The sequence below is a fragment of the Pelophylax lessonae genome (genome assembly GCF_965119305.1).
Source record: "Pelophylax lessonae genome assembly, chromosome: 12".
Lineage (NCBI taxonomy): Eukaryota > Metazoa > Chordata > Amphibia > Anura > Ranidae > Pelophylax > Pelophylax lessonae.
The window spans coordinates 97,352,639-97,367,722 of record NC_138779.1 but is presented as its reverse complement, the minus strand read 5'-3'; the positions used below and the strand labels follow the sequence as shown (position 1 = coordinate 97,367,722).

General features: G+C 42.6%; 1 protein-coding gene across 2 annotated transcripts in view; it reads left to right on the top strand.

Annotated features, from left to right (window-relative positions):
- The first annotated feature begins 1,635 nt into the window (after window positions 1-1,635).
- The window catches only part of NTF4 (neurotrophin 4), a 215,498-nt gene continuing 202,049 nt past the window's right edge, over window positions 1,636-15,084 (top strand). For both annotated transcript variants that reach the window (XM_082274401.1, XM_082274399.1), the window contains exon 1: window positions 1,636-1,895. The gene's annotated coding sequence lies outside the window, so the exon portion shown is untranslated. The remainder of the gene's footprint in view (window positions 1,896-15,084) is intronic.

Sequence of the window (15,084 nt, the reverse complement as noted above, 5' to 3'; positions counted from 1 at the left end):
CATTGGGGGCGCATGCTGATTGGCCAGAGGGGGAGCCAATCAGTGGCTCCAGTGGACACAACGTCTGCCGGCCACCCGTGATCGCTCCCAAAAAAACAGAATGGCGGTCTGCCTATGTAAGAGATGTCAGAGATGAACACAGGGATCCTGTGTTCCTGATATTTAGGAACACGGATCTCTATGTTCATCTAGTAAGTACAACCCCCATACAGTTAGAAAGCACCCCTTAGGGACACACCTAACCCTTTGATTGCCCCTGGTGTTAACCCCTTCCCTCCCAGTGTCAGTTAAGGAACAGTGCATATTTTTAGCACTGATTACTGTAGTAATGTCACTGGTCCCCTCAAAAGTGTGTGTCCTCCACAATGTTATAGTCCCGTTAAAAACGCTGATCACCGCCAATACTAGTAAAAAAAATATAAATATATATAAATAAAAATTACACAAATATTTATTTTTAGCACTGATTACTGTAGTAATGTCACTGGTCCCCCCAAAAGTGTCAAAAATGTCAGTTAGGTGCCAGATCTGTCCGCCGCAATGTTGCAGTCCTGCTAAAAATGATCGCCGGTTCACACTGCAGCGATGCTACTTCGCACCGCGACCTCCGAGGTCGCGGTGCGAGCAGCGCGCCGCTACCTCGGAGCGGCCGCCACGGACTTCATAACATTAAAGTCTATGGCGGTCGCCCCAGGGTCGCCCCAAAGAAGCTCCGGACCTTTTTTCTAGGTCGGAGCGACTTGTGTCGCTCCTATTAGAACGGGTCCGCAGCTTCCCTATGGGAGGCGACCTGCGGCCTCACAGGTCGCCCTTGTGTGAACCGTCACTCACTGATCGCCGTCATTACTAGTAAAAAAAGAAATAAAAATGACATAAGTCTTTCCCCTAGTTTGTAGACGTGATAACTTTTGTGCAAACCAATCAATATACACCTATTGGGAATTTTTTACCAAAAATATGTGGCAGAATACTTATTGGCCTAAATTGGTGAAAAAATTGGATTTTTTTTATTGGCTGTGTTTTATAGCTTTATAAGTAAAAAAATATTTATATTTTTTTTTCAGAATTGTCGCTTTTTTTGTTTATAGCGCAAAAAATAAAAAACCGCAGAGGTGATCAAATACCGCCAAAAGAAAGCTCTATTTGTTGAAAAATGTTTATTTGGGTACAGAGTCGCACGACCGCGCAATTGTCAGTTAAAGTAATGCAGTGCCATGGCCTGGTCATTCGGGTCCGGAAGCGGTTAAAGTCACAGTCAGCAATGGTAAGAAACATTTTCAAAAAGGGAGGCCAGCTAAAAGCAGCACAATGTACAGGAAGGAGCACCTTGTAGATGATTTGTAAAACTACAAAAAGACACTAAACTGGGCTGGTGATAAAAAAGAATGTAGAAGTCCCAGGCAGGACTGCACACAAGTCCCAGGCAGGGACCTCTGAGCAGAGCTAGACCCACCCAGGTATTTTGCCCACTGGCCTGGGTGTTATTATCAGGGTGAAATTATCTCCAGAAAGGGGAGTGGAGAAGCAGACACGTCACCAGAAGACAATCTGTGTGTGTGAGTGGAGTGTTGTCTCTGCCTCCTGCTGGGACCTCTCCTGTGTGCGGACTACAGAGATCAGTCCCTGGCCAGGAGGGAGGGAGGCAGCTCAGTGCTGGGACCTCTCCTGGAGGAGATCGGCAAGAATGACTGCTCTGTCCTGCCTGCAGACACCAACTCTTCCTGCATGGATTGTCAGCAAGGTGTCCTGAGAGAGACAAAGAGGGAGAGGTGACCCCACCGGCCCTGATCTGTCCCATCTCATCCCTGGATTACCAGAAAGAAAAGTCCCTGAGATCTCTTCTCCGATCACATGTGTGCTGGAGGAGCCGACTGCCTACTCTCTGCTGGAGCAAGGTAAGAAAGGGAAGAGGGGGAGAGCCCTGCAAACTTTCTCTACACTTGTGTCTATCACAAATAACAAGTACTTTATGTGTATAACAAATAATAAGTATGTGTATAACAAAGTATAAAAAAGTATGTGTATAACAAATAATAAGTATGTGTATAACAAAGTATAAAAAAGTATGTGTATAACTAAGTATTTGTATAACAAAGTATAACAAGGTATGTGTATAACAAATAATAAGTATGTGTATAACAAATAATAAGTATGTGTATAACAAAGTATAACAAGGTATGTGTATAACAAAGTATAACAAGGTATGTGTATAACAAATAATAAGTATGTGTATAACAAAGTATGAATAAGTATGTGTATAACAAACAGTATGTATGTGTATAACAAAAAATAAGTATGTGTATAACAAATAGTAAGTATGTGTATAACAAAGTATAAAAAAGTATGTGTATAACAAAGTATAACTAAGTATTTGTATAACAAAGTATAACTAAGTATAAACATGTATGTGTATAACAAATTATAAGTATGTGTTTAACTAAGTATAAACACGTATGTGTATAACAAATAATAAGTATGTGTATAATAAATAAGTATATGTATAACAGAAAAGTAATTAGTATGTATAACAAATAATAAATAAACAATTGTGTATAACAAATAGTAAATAAATGTTTGTATAACAAGCAATAAATAAGTATGTGTATAAGTATGTGTATAACAAAAACAAGTGTGTGTATAACAAATAGTAAAGCAAGTATGTAAATAACAAGAAGTAAAAAATATGTATATAAAAAGTAATAAATAAGTATATGTATAGTAAGTATAATAAGTAAGTATGTGTATAACAAATACATATGTTTATAGCAAATAATAAATACATATGTGTATAACAAATAATAAATACATATGTGCATAATAAATACATATGTGTATAATAAATACATATGTGTATAACAAATAATAAATACATATGTGTTAGATAAATATGTGTATAATGAAGATGAAATTCTTCTGTGTATAATTAATACATTCATGTATAGCAGCAGAATTCCTGCATTCTGGATCTGATCTCCATCCACTGAGCTCTTCCTCCATGCCTGTTCTTCAGTCTAAATGGCTGCCTGGCATTTTGGTGGGCATCCAGTGACTTTACTTGTTCTTCAGTCTTTATACAGATGAAGACCTGTCACTTAATATACAGTGAGATGCTTTGATTAAGAGTTTGATTGTATTTCGATCAGATTACGAGATTGCGTGCTGGAAAAAGAGATACGATCAATAACTTACGATCATATCTTCTATTTATCAAAATCCTTTTCCTTGTGTGTAGCATGTTGTTCAATTGGGTTGTTGACTATAGTTATTCCTATCAGGAGAGATCAATTGGAAAAGAAAATCGATCATTTATCGAAGAATGTATGGCCACCATTACACTAATGGCGCTTGATGTTTTTTGTATTGATGACCCCCTATTTAGTTACAGCATTTTGTCACCTAATGATTCTCTATGGGATTACTAACAGTCATATTTTTGATGCTTAGCAATCATCAGCGTTTCTGATCAGTGGCAAAATTGCGAGCAACATTCGCTCCTAATGCTTTTCTATGAAATGTTGCAGCCGTGGCTGTACTTGAAGGAGAGAGATATGTAGCGGAGCTGTAGAAAATCACCAGTAACTCTAAGGCTCCATGCACACTGGGATTAAACACTGGACCAGTTCCCTTGGCAGAAGAAGAAGCTCATATAGAGCGTTTTCTGCACATAGTTTTGGCGCGTTTTGCGTTTTTTTTCTGCCAGAAAGCTCCAATGAGAAAGGCAAACCAGAAGGGGTTTTTTTCCTGCCTCTAAACATTGAGCTTTAAATAAGCCAGTAATGGTCCTAATGTGCATGGACACATAGGATAACATTGAGCTGCTTCTACAGGCAATACACAAAACTCCTGTAGAAGATGCGATTTTTAAGCCTGTGTGCATGGAGCCTTACAATGAAATCATTAGATACAAGTCGCTGTTAATTGCTGGCATTAGCGATTTGTAGCAACTATGGATCTATGAGAAAAAAATCACCTGTATGTCATTAGCCATAGAAACAATATGTTTGGTTATAGGGATGTGGAGGTGTATTGGCATGGAAAATCTGTGGGATCGTATTTATTTTCCAGCATACAGAGAAGTGTCTTGGAGTGTAATGGTGAGATTGGATTTAGAGGAGAAGAGAAGGCCATGGAATTAGATCTAGGAAACACTACCAGACTGGTGGATTTGTTATACTCCACAATAGGCTTCCTCTATATTATTTAACTATTGTGAAATGACATTTGAAATTGCAGGTGAATGAGTAAAACATGTTTGCCAATGATCGTGCAAATCTGCGTTTGCTAACAACATTAAAAATGGATTTTTAATTCATACTTACCTGTAAAATCCATTTCTTGAGGTACATCATGGGATACAGAGCAATACATTTATGGCTCTGTGTCCCGTGATGTACGAAAATAAATCTAGTTTTTCAGATCGCTTGTGATTTCAATCATTTCCTTAAATCAATGGTAAAATCTCACTCCTCTAGCTGAAGGAGATGTCCAACTCCACGTGCTGCATTCTTCTTAATGTAAAATAACGGGCAGAGTGACTCCTTCCTAATGGCTGCAGCAGGTGGTGGTGGGAAGTCAGGTGCAGAGTCCCTAAGAGACCCAAGCAGTGGGTGATCTGACCTCCCATCATGTGATCCGTAGCTGCTTGTTGGCAGTAGATGAGCCTAAAAAAGCATGCAATCAATACACATTTCTGGTTGCAAAGTATTGCAATTTTTTTTTTGTTTACAAAAGATTTTATTAGAAAGTCAATACAAGAAAACAATTTAACTTTTACACAGGTCAACAATGTAACATCGCATCTATATATAAAAATATATTGCATAGAAAAATACTCTGAAAACATAGCAAGTGTGCAATAAACGTTGGTCATAATATAGCAGGATATAAAGTAGTCAAATACACCTGAGGGGTCAGAACTGTCTAGTTAGACATACCATATAGGTTAAGAAGTACTAACTGGTCCAACACAATTGTCCCAAGAGTCCCATTTAGCATGGAATGTCATCATGGTGCTATGAAGGGAATGAAAGATTTTTTCTGTTAGTTTGATGCATTCCATCCTGGAGAGCACCTGAGACCATACTAGAGTATCTGATTTCCAATTACAAGCTATCATCCATTGAATGGAACACACCAAAGTATGAATCAGATTAGATGTAGATTTCGGGACACCAGGGACTTTTACAAAGAGCAAGCATATCTTAGGGGAGAGAGAAACCTCTGACCCAGCCAATCTGGTCACCAGTCTCTGTGCCTGATCCCATATGGGTCGCAAACATTTGCAGCTCCAAAAAATATGAAGTAAATTACCTTCTTCTGGACAGCCCCTGAAACAGAGGGGAGAGACTGAATCGTAGAAGGAGTGAATCAAGGAGGGAGTCAAATACCATCTTGTAACTACTTTTAGGGGTGTCTCCCTGCATGCACTAGAGCGTGAACATTTACGCATGTTTGAAATCATGTGTTGCCACTCCGGAATGGAGAAACTACAGCCTAGGTCTTGTTCCCATCCAGTCATATACTTATGTTTATCTGGGAGGGTACTAGTAACAATATGAGAATAAAGGCTAGATATAAGCCCTCGATCTCTAGGTGAGGTGGAGCAAATGTTTTCGAAAATGGTAAATGGAGGGTTTAGTGTGAGGAGGTCCTGTGATTGAAAAAATGCCCTCACTAGAGTATAGTGGTCCCTTTCAGAGCTGGGAAGACCGTATAAATCTACCAGTTGTTCAAATGTACAGAAAATATTGCCTATGGAGAGCTTTTTGAGGTTCACCAGGCCTCTGGTTATCCAAGGGGATAAGTCCTCTCTGCTTAGAGGGAGTAAACCTGAGTCAAAGTGTCCCAAAAAGGATGTTAGCGGAGAGACTCGCGACAACAGACCCAAGGGGGTTTTAAATTTCTGCCACAGCCTGTATAAATGAACAACAATTTTGTTCGCAATTGCGTTATAACTAGACGGCTGTGCACCATTCCAGAGACCCGCCGAGAGAAAGTTCGGAAAAACTGCGGCCTGTTCGAACGAAAGCCAGGGAATGCTCTCGGGGTCTGCATTCCATTGAGCCATTTGAATGAGTTTGGCGGAGAGATAATAGGACCATAAATCTGGAATGCCCAGGCCACCCTGGGATTGGGGGGCATAAAGTATATGACTGTTATATCTGGATCTCCTACCGTTCCATATGAATTTAGAAATCTCCCGCTGAAAAGAGCTAATATGAGATTTAGGGACATTAACGGGGAGGGCCCTAAAGAAGAACAAGACCTTAGGTAAGATAATCATCTTTATGGCTGTAACTCTGCCCAGAAACGAGATGTGGTATGAAGACCACGTCTTCAATAGCAAACTTAATTTTTTAAATACTGGAGGGAAGTTGGATATAAATATTGATTCATAATGGGGAGTAATCTGGACCCCTAAGTAGCGAAAAGATCTCAAACACCAGGTGAAAGAGAAACTCTCTCTGATGGAGGTTTGCATCCAATTAGGCAGATTAATCGGCATAATAGAGCATTTGGAGAGGTTTACCCCTAAGCCCGACATGGATCGAAATCTCTCTAGTTCGATCAGCAAGTGAGGGAGTGAAATGTGAGGTTTGGATAAAAATAATAAAACATCATCGGCATACATACTTAATTTGTATTCATTATCCCCCTTGTAATGCCCAGTAATAAGGCCATTCTTTCTAATGGCTGTAGCCAAGGGTTCAATTGCTAGAGCGAACAGGAGGGGGGAAAGTGGGCAACCCTGTCTCGTACCTCTATGTATAGTGAAAAATTCAGAGTTACACCCGGGAAGGCGAACTCTTGTTTGAGGGGACTGATATAGAGCTTTAAATCCATGAATGAACCCTTCTCCTAGTCCATACTTAGGAAGAAGGTGTTCTAGATAAGGCCAGCTGACGCTATCAAAAGCCTTATGAATATCAAGACTCACAAGGCATGAAGGGGATTTACTAAGATTGGCGTCATTAATAATATTAGCGACTAGCCTAATATTATCTGAAAGCTGTCTACCTGGAATAAACCCGGTCTGGTCAGGGTGGATCAATTTATGAATTACATTGGATAGTCGGTTAGCTAGCAGTCTGCCGAATAGTTTAAGGTCATTATTCATGACCGAGATGGGCCTATAATTTTGAGGAAAGGAATGATCTTTATCCGGTTTCGGGATGAGGGACATGTTAGCCAGGAGCATTTCTGCTGGAAAGTTTCCTCCCTGAAGAACATGGTTGAATAATTTAGCAAGTCTGGGGGCAAGAATTGTGGCAAAGGTTTTATAATAGGAAGAGGAAAAGCCATCTGGGCCGGGGGCGGTGGAGGTTTTGAGAGCTTTAATCATATCTAGGACCTCGTCTACTGTACAAGGTGCCTCTAAAGTATCCTTTTGTGTACTTGACAGAGACGGGACAAAAAGGTTATCTATCCAGGGGTGAAACTCATTTACAGGTAGCGTAGAGGGCACCGAGAGGAGGTTTTTGTAAAAGTTTGTAAAGATTTCCAAGACTTCCTTGGGGTGCGAAACCATCCTCCCGTCTGGCCCTCTGAGCTTGTATACATGAGTAGGTCTTGTTGTTTGAGTTAGTTTCTTTGCAAACATAGTGGATGTGGAGTTGCTGTGGAGTGTAAATTTGGCTTTGGACCACCTAAGGGCCTTTTCAGTATCACTAGAAAGGATGTCATCCAAAGCTTTTCTTTTAATATGGATCTGATCCATAAGTGTAGAGGAGGGGGAGAGATTATGTTTATAGTATAGTTGATCTAATTCTTTCGTGAGGGATTTAATGTCTGACAATCTAGCTTTGTTCCTGGCCGAGGCCAGGGCAATCAGATTTCCCCTGATGACTGCCTTATGAGCCGTCCACACCACAGGAGTGGGTGAAATCCCATCCTCATTAATCTGGAAATAATCTATCAGTGAAGAGGAGATCTGGGCAACCAACGCCGGATCATTCAGTAAGGAGTCATTCAGTCTCCAGTTAAATGTCGTGCCACCCAGACCCACTCCCCCCGATTCGAAGAGCACAATCTGGTGGTCGGACCAAGGGCAGACATGTATACCTGCAGCTGAGGAATTAGCCAGCCAAACCGGGGTACAAAAAATATAATCAAGCCTGGCCGAGCTATCGTGTGGATGAGAATAAAAAGTGTAACCCTTTGTACCAACATTGTGGGCTCGCCAGGTGTCTATCAATTGTTTATCATTTAATGCACGTTTCAGGCTTTTAGGGAAAGCCTTGGATGAGGCCGTAATATTACTTCTGTCCAATGAAGGATGGGCAGCTAGATTGAAGTCCCCTCCAACCACCATGTGTGGGGATTCAAACCTGTCAAGAACTTCAAAAAATTGTCTAAAAAATGTGGCATGCGTGTCATTAGGTGCATACACAGAAGCTAAGGTAATAGCCTTGCCTGCAATACTCCCCTTAATAATCAAGAATCTGCTCTCTGGGTCACAGTACGTGGATGATATATCAAAAATTATACTATTACGTATAAAGATGGCAACTCCTCTAGTTTTATTATGGAAAGATGAACATTTAAACTGCTTGAAAGATTTATCGAAAAATTTAGGGTGTCTGTCAGTAGCAAAGTGCGTCTCCTGTAATAAAATTATGTCCGCTCCTAACCTTTTATAATGTTTGAAGGCCTTATTTCTTTTATTGGGGGAATTGAACCCTTGAACGTTGTGTGACAAAATTTTAATCCCCATAATTTATATTAAAAGGACTACATTCATACTGAAATTCCTGTAGGGTAAACTTTTGAGAAAAGGGAAAAATGACCAGATCCGAGTGTAAATAACCAAACAGGTAAAACCTCTGGGGAACCCAAGGAGTGGGCCCCAGACTGATTGGGGGTTGAATCTCTGACTCGGTATAGTGTGAACCTCGCTCCCAATTAGGGGCTAGAAAAGTATAGAACAACCAAAATACTTGCATGTTGTATATAAAGACCTGAGAAAATGACTTTCTGTTAACAAACGAACATTTTTTGAAACAACAACTGATCAAATAAAAGAAGATCATACAAAAATTTTGAACCTGAGAAAATTTCTTGGAGATGGGCAGAAAAATAAAACCCATCCAAAAAAACATTACCGATTGGACAAAACCGTCCAAAAACCGCGTGCGGAAATCCGGGCACCGAAGGCGCGGAGAGACCCGGGGGACCATCCCCGCCTCGGGCGCACGGGCATCCGCAAAACGGTACATAGGGGACTGACACACGTGAGAGGAGAGAGAAAGGTAAACAAGCAAATTCAAGTAATTATATCAAGAGCGTTTAAACCATCAGATTGTCTTTGCAGACACACTAGTGGGCACAGTCACCCCAGCACAGCCGCCCCATGGTGGGGAGCGACCACACTAGGGCAAGGGCACACCAGCGTTCAAGAAATCCAAGGAGACACTCAAGTGAGATTTAGTGTATCACCAGGAATGCCTAGCTCTATAGTGGACATCCTCAGAAACCGCCGTCTCTAAAAGGATTCCGCCATCTTCGCTGATCTCTTCTGGTTGCTGGGGTGGACCAAGATGGCGACGGCCTAGGGGTGTTCTGAGGGCGAACCTCAGGAGCAGCTTCCAGTAGGCCCAGTTTGACTAGAAGTTCTTTTCCTTCCGCCAGGTTATACACCACGTAAACTGTGCCATTGTGAGGGACTGTCAGCTTGAAGGGAAAACCCCATCTGTATCGGATACGGGCTGCTTGTAACACAGAGGTGACCTCTTTCATCTTGCGCCGCCTTTCAAGTGTGGCCTGGGAAATATCGGGATAGATCTGTATGCGAGTGCCCTCCAATAAGATGTTGGGAGTGTTCCTGGAAGCTCGCAAAATATCCTCCTTGATTAGGAAGTCTTTGAGGCATAAAATAATGTCTCTTGGAGGCTTATCAGGAGGAGGTTTGGGGCGCAGGGCCCTGTGAATCCTGTCACAGGTGAAATCCGATTCCTGTTTGTCAGGCAGCAGGTCTTTGAAGAGCTTGGAAACTGCGGGGATCAGATCTGTAACTGTTTCAGGAATGCCTCTGAGGCGCAGGTTATTCCTGCGATTTCTATTGTCCAAGTCCTCCACTTGTGATTGTAACAAGCTATAGTTATCAGAAAGCAGCTCAAAGTCCTTTCTAAGGTCATTATGGGCGATAGAAAGTTCGTCGTGCTTGGTCTCCAGTAAATCTGTGCGGCCTCCCAAAGCGGCTATCTCCTGGGTTAGCGTATTAGTGGCCTTGTGAATTTCAGTTTGAAATTTGTCTGCTAATTTTTCATACATAGCAGCAAAACCTGCATCTAAATCCGCCTTTGTGACCATACATGAGTTCTCACGGGGAACTTGTTGAGGGCTGGGTTGTGAAGGTGGTTGAGCAGGAACTGCCTGAGGCGATGGAGGGGCTTGGGCGCCATCCTGAGACATCTTGGTGATTTCCTTTGTGCGGAGCAGATAGGTCGTCAGGGAGTGCTTTGGCGTGCCCCCCCGATTCTTTTTCTTGGCTGACGGCATGCACCAGGTGTTCCCCCGGGGGTGTTGAAAATTGTGAGCAAGTATAAGCTAAATTGGCCCCGGGGATCCAGCCGATCTCTCTCCCCTCCGAAAAACCTGCGCACTTAGCACTCGCTCATATCAGCGCCGAGCATTACTGCATTAATTGATGCATATATATTCAATACAGTGAAAGACATATATCTGCGTATGCCCAGGGTATTGAAACGAGTGATGCAAACAGGGTGCAATAATCTGCAGGTAGTATTTCACAGATGACAGTGAGGCAGACAAGGTGCAATACTCTGCAGGCACTATCTCCCGAATGACAGTGAGGCAGACAGGATGTAATATTCTGCAGGCAGTCCCGCACATATGACAGTGAGGCAGACAAGGTGTAATAGTCTGCAGGCAGTCCAGCTCATATGACAGTGAGGCAAATAGGGTGCAATAGCCTGCAGGCCGTACCGCTCAGATGACAGTGAGGCAGACAGTACTTTCAGGGAGATGGTGAGAGCTCACTACAGCAGTAGGTAATGATGGTATAAACCCAACTGTTACCTCTTCTTGTACAGGTTGTGATGAGCCTGCCAGTTATGGATGGCAATCCCAGGGGGAGATTAGGTGGGCTGCAGGCGGCTCAAGTCCCAGGATTAATTGATGCGTGCCCCACCTGTGTGGTATAGGCAGTGTGCTGGTGGCTCCAAATCTCCCCACGGTGGATATAGCAGGAGGGATGTAATACAGGGCAGCGCTGGGCCCGATCCAAGATGGCGACCGGGGCCTAGGATGAGAGCGCTGGAGCTCAGAGTATGGGATCCCAGGGGAGAGGAGCCTGATGGTTGTGGTGGTGGGATGGTAGGCGGAATGCCCCCCTTGAGCCGTGTCCTACCTTACAGGGATTGCAGCGTCCCGATTACACCTCCGGAGGCGGCCGCCGTGCGGTACTCGAGGCCGCGGCTTCAATCACGGAGGTAGGCCGCAAACGACCGTGCGGTCAGCCCGCTCGCATCCCCGCAAGAGAGGCCTCAAAATGTTTGCGGGGAAGCGGGCAATCCAGCAAAGGTAATATTATGGCCGTGGGGGCCAGGATTGCGGAGATATCCGCGTGGATACAATGTAGGCCTCGGAGCTCTGTGGAGATACGTCCGCACGGCCTCACGTCCAGGACACGCCCCCTCCAAGTATTGCAATTTTGAATGGTATAGAGACAGAATAGGGTACTTTTTTCCCAACACACCTGGAAGCAAAATGGTGGGAACAGACTCTTCTAAAAACAATACATTTAATGTTGAAGTATTGGCCTGCTCTGGACTATGAGGTTGATTTACTAAAACTGGAGAGTGGAACATCTGGTGCAGCTCTGCACAGAAACCAGTCAGCTTCCAGGTTTTTTTTTTGTCAAACTTAACCACTTTAGCCCCGGAAGGTTTACCCCCCTTCCTGACCAGGCCATTTTTGAAATACGGCACTGCGTTATTTAACTGACAATTTCGCAGTCGTGCGACACTGTACACAAATAAAACTGATGTAATTTCCCCATAAATAGAGCTTTCTTTTGGTGGTATTTGATCACCTCTTCGGTTATTTTTTTTTGCGCTGTAAACAAAAAAGACAGACAATAAAAAATATATATATGTTTTCTATAAAACATATCCCAAAAAAAAAATTATTAAAAAAAATCGAATTTCTTCATCAATTTAGGCCAATATGTATTCTGCAACATATTTTTGGTAAAAAAAAAAAAAAAAAGTCCCAATTAGTGTATATTGATTGGTTTGTGCAAAGGTTATTGCATCTACAAATTATAGGATAGATTTATGGAATTTTTATTTTTACTTTTTTTTACTAGTAATGGTGGTGATCATCAATTTTTAGCAGGACTGTGACATTTCGACAAATCTGAAACTTTTTGGGGACCAGTGACACTGATACAGTGATCAGTGCTAAAAAAAAAAAATGCATTGTCACTGTACTGGCAGGAAAGGGGTTAACATCAGGGGCGATCAAAGGGTTAAACGTGTTTCCTGGGAGTGCTTGCTAACTGTGTACAATGTACTGCACTGTACTGGCAGGGAAGGGGTTAACATCAGGGGCGATCAAAGGGTTAAACGTGTTTCCTGGGAGTGCTTGCTAACTGTGGGGGAGGATGCTTTGACTGGAAGAAGACAGAGATCTGTGTTTCTGCTTAGCAGGAACACAAGATCTTCATCTTTCCCTCTCACAGAACGGTGGTCTGCCTTGTTTACATAGGCACACCGCTGTTCTGCCTTTCTCACAGACGATCGCCGGGTGCCTGCAAACATTAGGTCCGCTGGACATGCTGATTGGCTCCCATTGTGTGCAGTCACAGCAGGAGCAGGTCACCGGCGGGGGGTGTGTGCCCCCCAGGCCCAGTGCACAAAATGACATACAAGTACGTCATTACGCACAGGAGGGCCGTCCTGCTGCAATATATTTGCGTAGGGCAGTCCATAACCGGTTAATTAAACAAGCCGAAGTTAGAAGCTGATTGGCTACCATGCACAGCTGCACCAGATTTTGCACTCTCTATTTTTAGTAAATCAACCCCCATTATGTAGTAACATATCCCAGGAAATAAGCCCTTAAATTGGATATCTGCCACGAAAACAAATTTTAAATGCTCCCTTTCTACGTTTTTTTGAAAATTGTATCAAAACCAGAGCTGCTTCTTGTAGCAAATTATTCCAGAATGGTTTTCCTTTTCATAAATAAGCCTTACTACGTTAGTATGGAATCCTCCTAACTCCGTTCCACAATTTTCACAAGCTAAGTGCCTAAAACAGGGAAAAAAAATGACTTTGAAATGATTTTACCATTACGTACATTTAAGTACGCTGGATAAAAACAGAGTCTATCCCCTTATTTATGTTGTACTTCTTTTCTGGATTGTAAGAAATGCGAAGGATTAGACGAAAGGGAAATAAATGGAAGCGCTATGAACGTCACAGCAGCTTTGGAAAGGATATACTAAACATTTGTTTTATCTGAACTCTATTTGAAAAAAATAACCTGTTATATTACATATGGGAGAATGCACGGAAATGAAAGAGATTTATTAGTTATGAGCCGGTTGATATACTTCTGCCTTGTAAAACCAAAGACAAATGTCTCGTGGTGTCAGAAATATCCTGCCCATTGCCTATATGACTTACTGTGTTATGTAAACAGAGTTGTAGGAGAGGTTAAATGAGGCAATGCAGGACAGGCAAAGCACAGAACACTGAACTGCTCCAGCACTTCTCCGAGAGGCATCTGACAATGGTTCCAGCCTGTGTGATTGAAAGGGACAATGTATAGGAGAAGAGAGTTCATGAAACATGTTGACAGGAGAATGACAGGACCTTCACTTGGTGGTTTCCCCTAGATATAATTGTTGATGACAGGCTAAGCCAAAGGAAGCATGTGGCTTTGTAGACACCAGGCAGGAACTTGAATTTGTCAAATTGCAAAGTCATTCATTTGCTTATGATAAGGTCAGCTCCCTCTGTTACAAAGAAGGAGACTTTTGTCCCCGTCCCATAAGAAGTTCTTTTTTCAGTTTGGATAGAGCACAGAAGGGTTAGACACACTGCAGGTTTTTCATTAAACACCAGGACACACACAACTTCCATGAAGTTTCGTTGATGAAACGTCATGGAGAATGCAACACTCCAGGACACATAACTTTAATGAAGTTTCGCTGATGAAACGTCGTGGAGAATGCAACACCAGGACACACACAGCTTCCATGAAGTTTTGCTGATGAAACGTCATGGAGAATGCAACACCAAGACACACAACTTCGATGAAGTTTCGCTGATGAAACGTCATGGAGAATGCAACACCAGGACACACAACTTCAATGAAGTTTCGCTGATGAAACTTCATGGAGAATGCAACACCAGGACACACAACTTCCATGAAGTTTCGCTGATGAAACGTCGTGGAGAATGCAACACCAGGACACACAACTTCCATGAAGTTTCGCTGATAAAACATCATGGAGAATGCAACACCAGGACACACACAGCTTCCATGAAGTTTCGCTGATGAAACGTCATGGAGAATGCAACACCAGGACACACAACTTCCATGAAGTTTCGCTGATGAAACGTCGTGGAGAATGCAACACCAGGACACACAACTTCCATGAAGTTTCGCTGATGAAACGTCGTGGAGTATGCAACACCAGGACACACAACTTCCATGAAGTTTCGCTGATGAAACGTCGTGGAGAATGCAACACCAGGACACACAACTTCCATGAAGTTTCGCTGATGAAACGTCGTGGAGAATGCAACATTAGGACACACAACTTCCATGAAGTTTCGCTGATGAAACGTCGTGGAGAATGCAACACCAGGACACACAACTTCCATGAAGTTTCGCTGATGAAACGTCGTGGAGAATGCAACACCAGGACACACAACTTCCAAGAAGTTTCGCTGATGAAACGTCGTGGAGAATGCAACACCAGGACACACACAGCTTCCATGAAGTTTCGCTGATGAAACTTCATGGAGAATGCAACACCAGGACACACAACTTCCATGAAGTTTCGCTGATGAAACGTCGTGGAGAATGCAACACCAGGACACACACAGC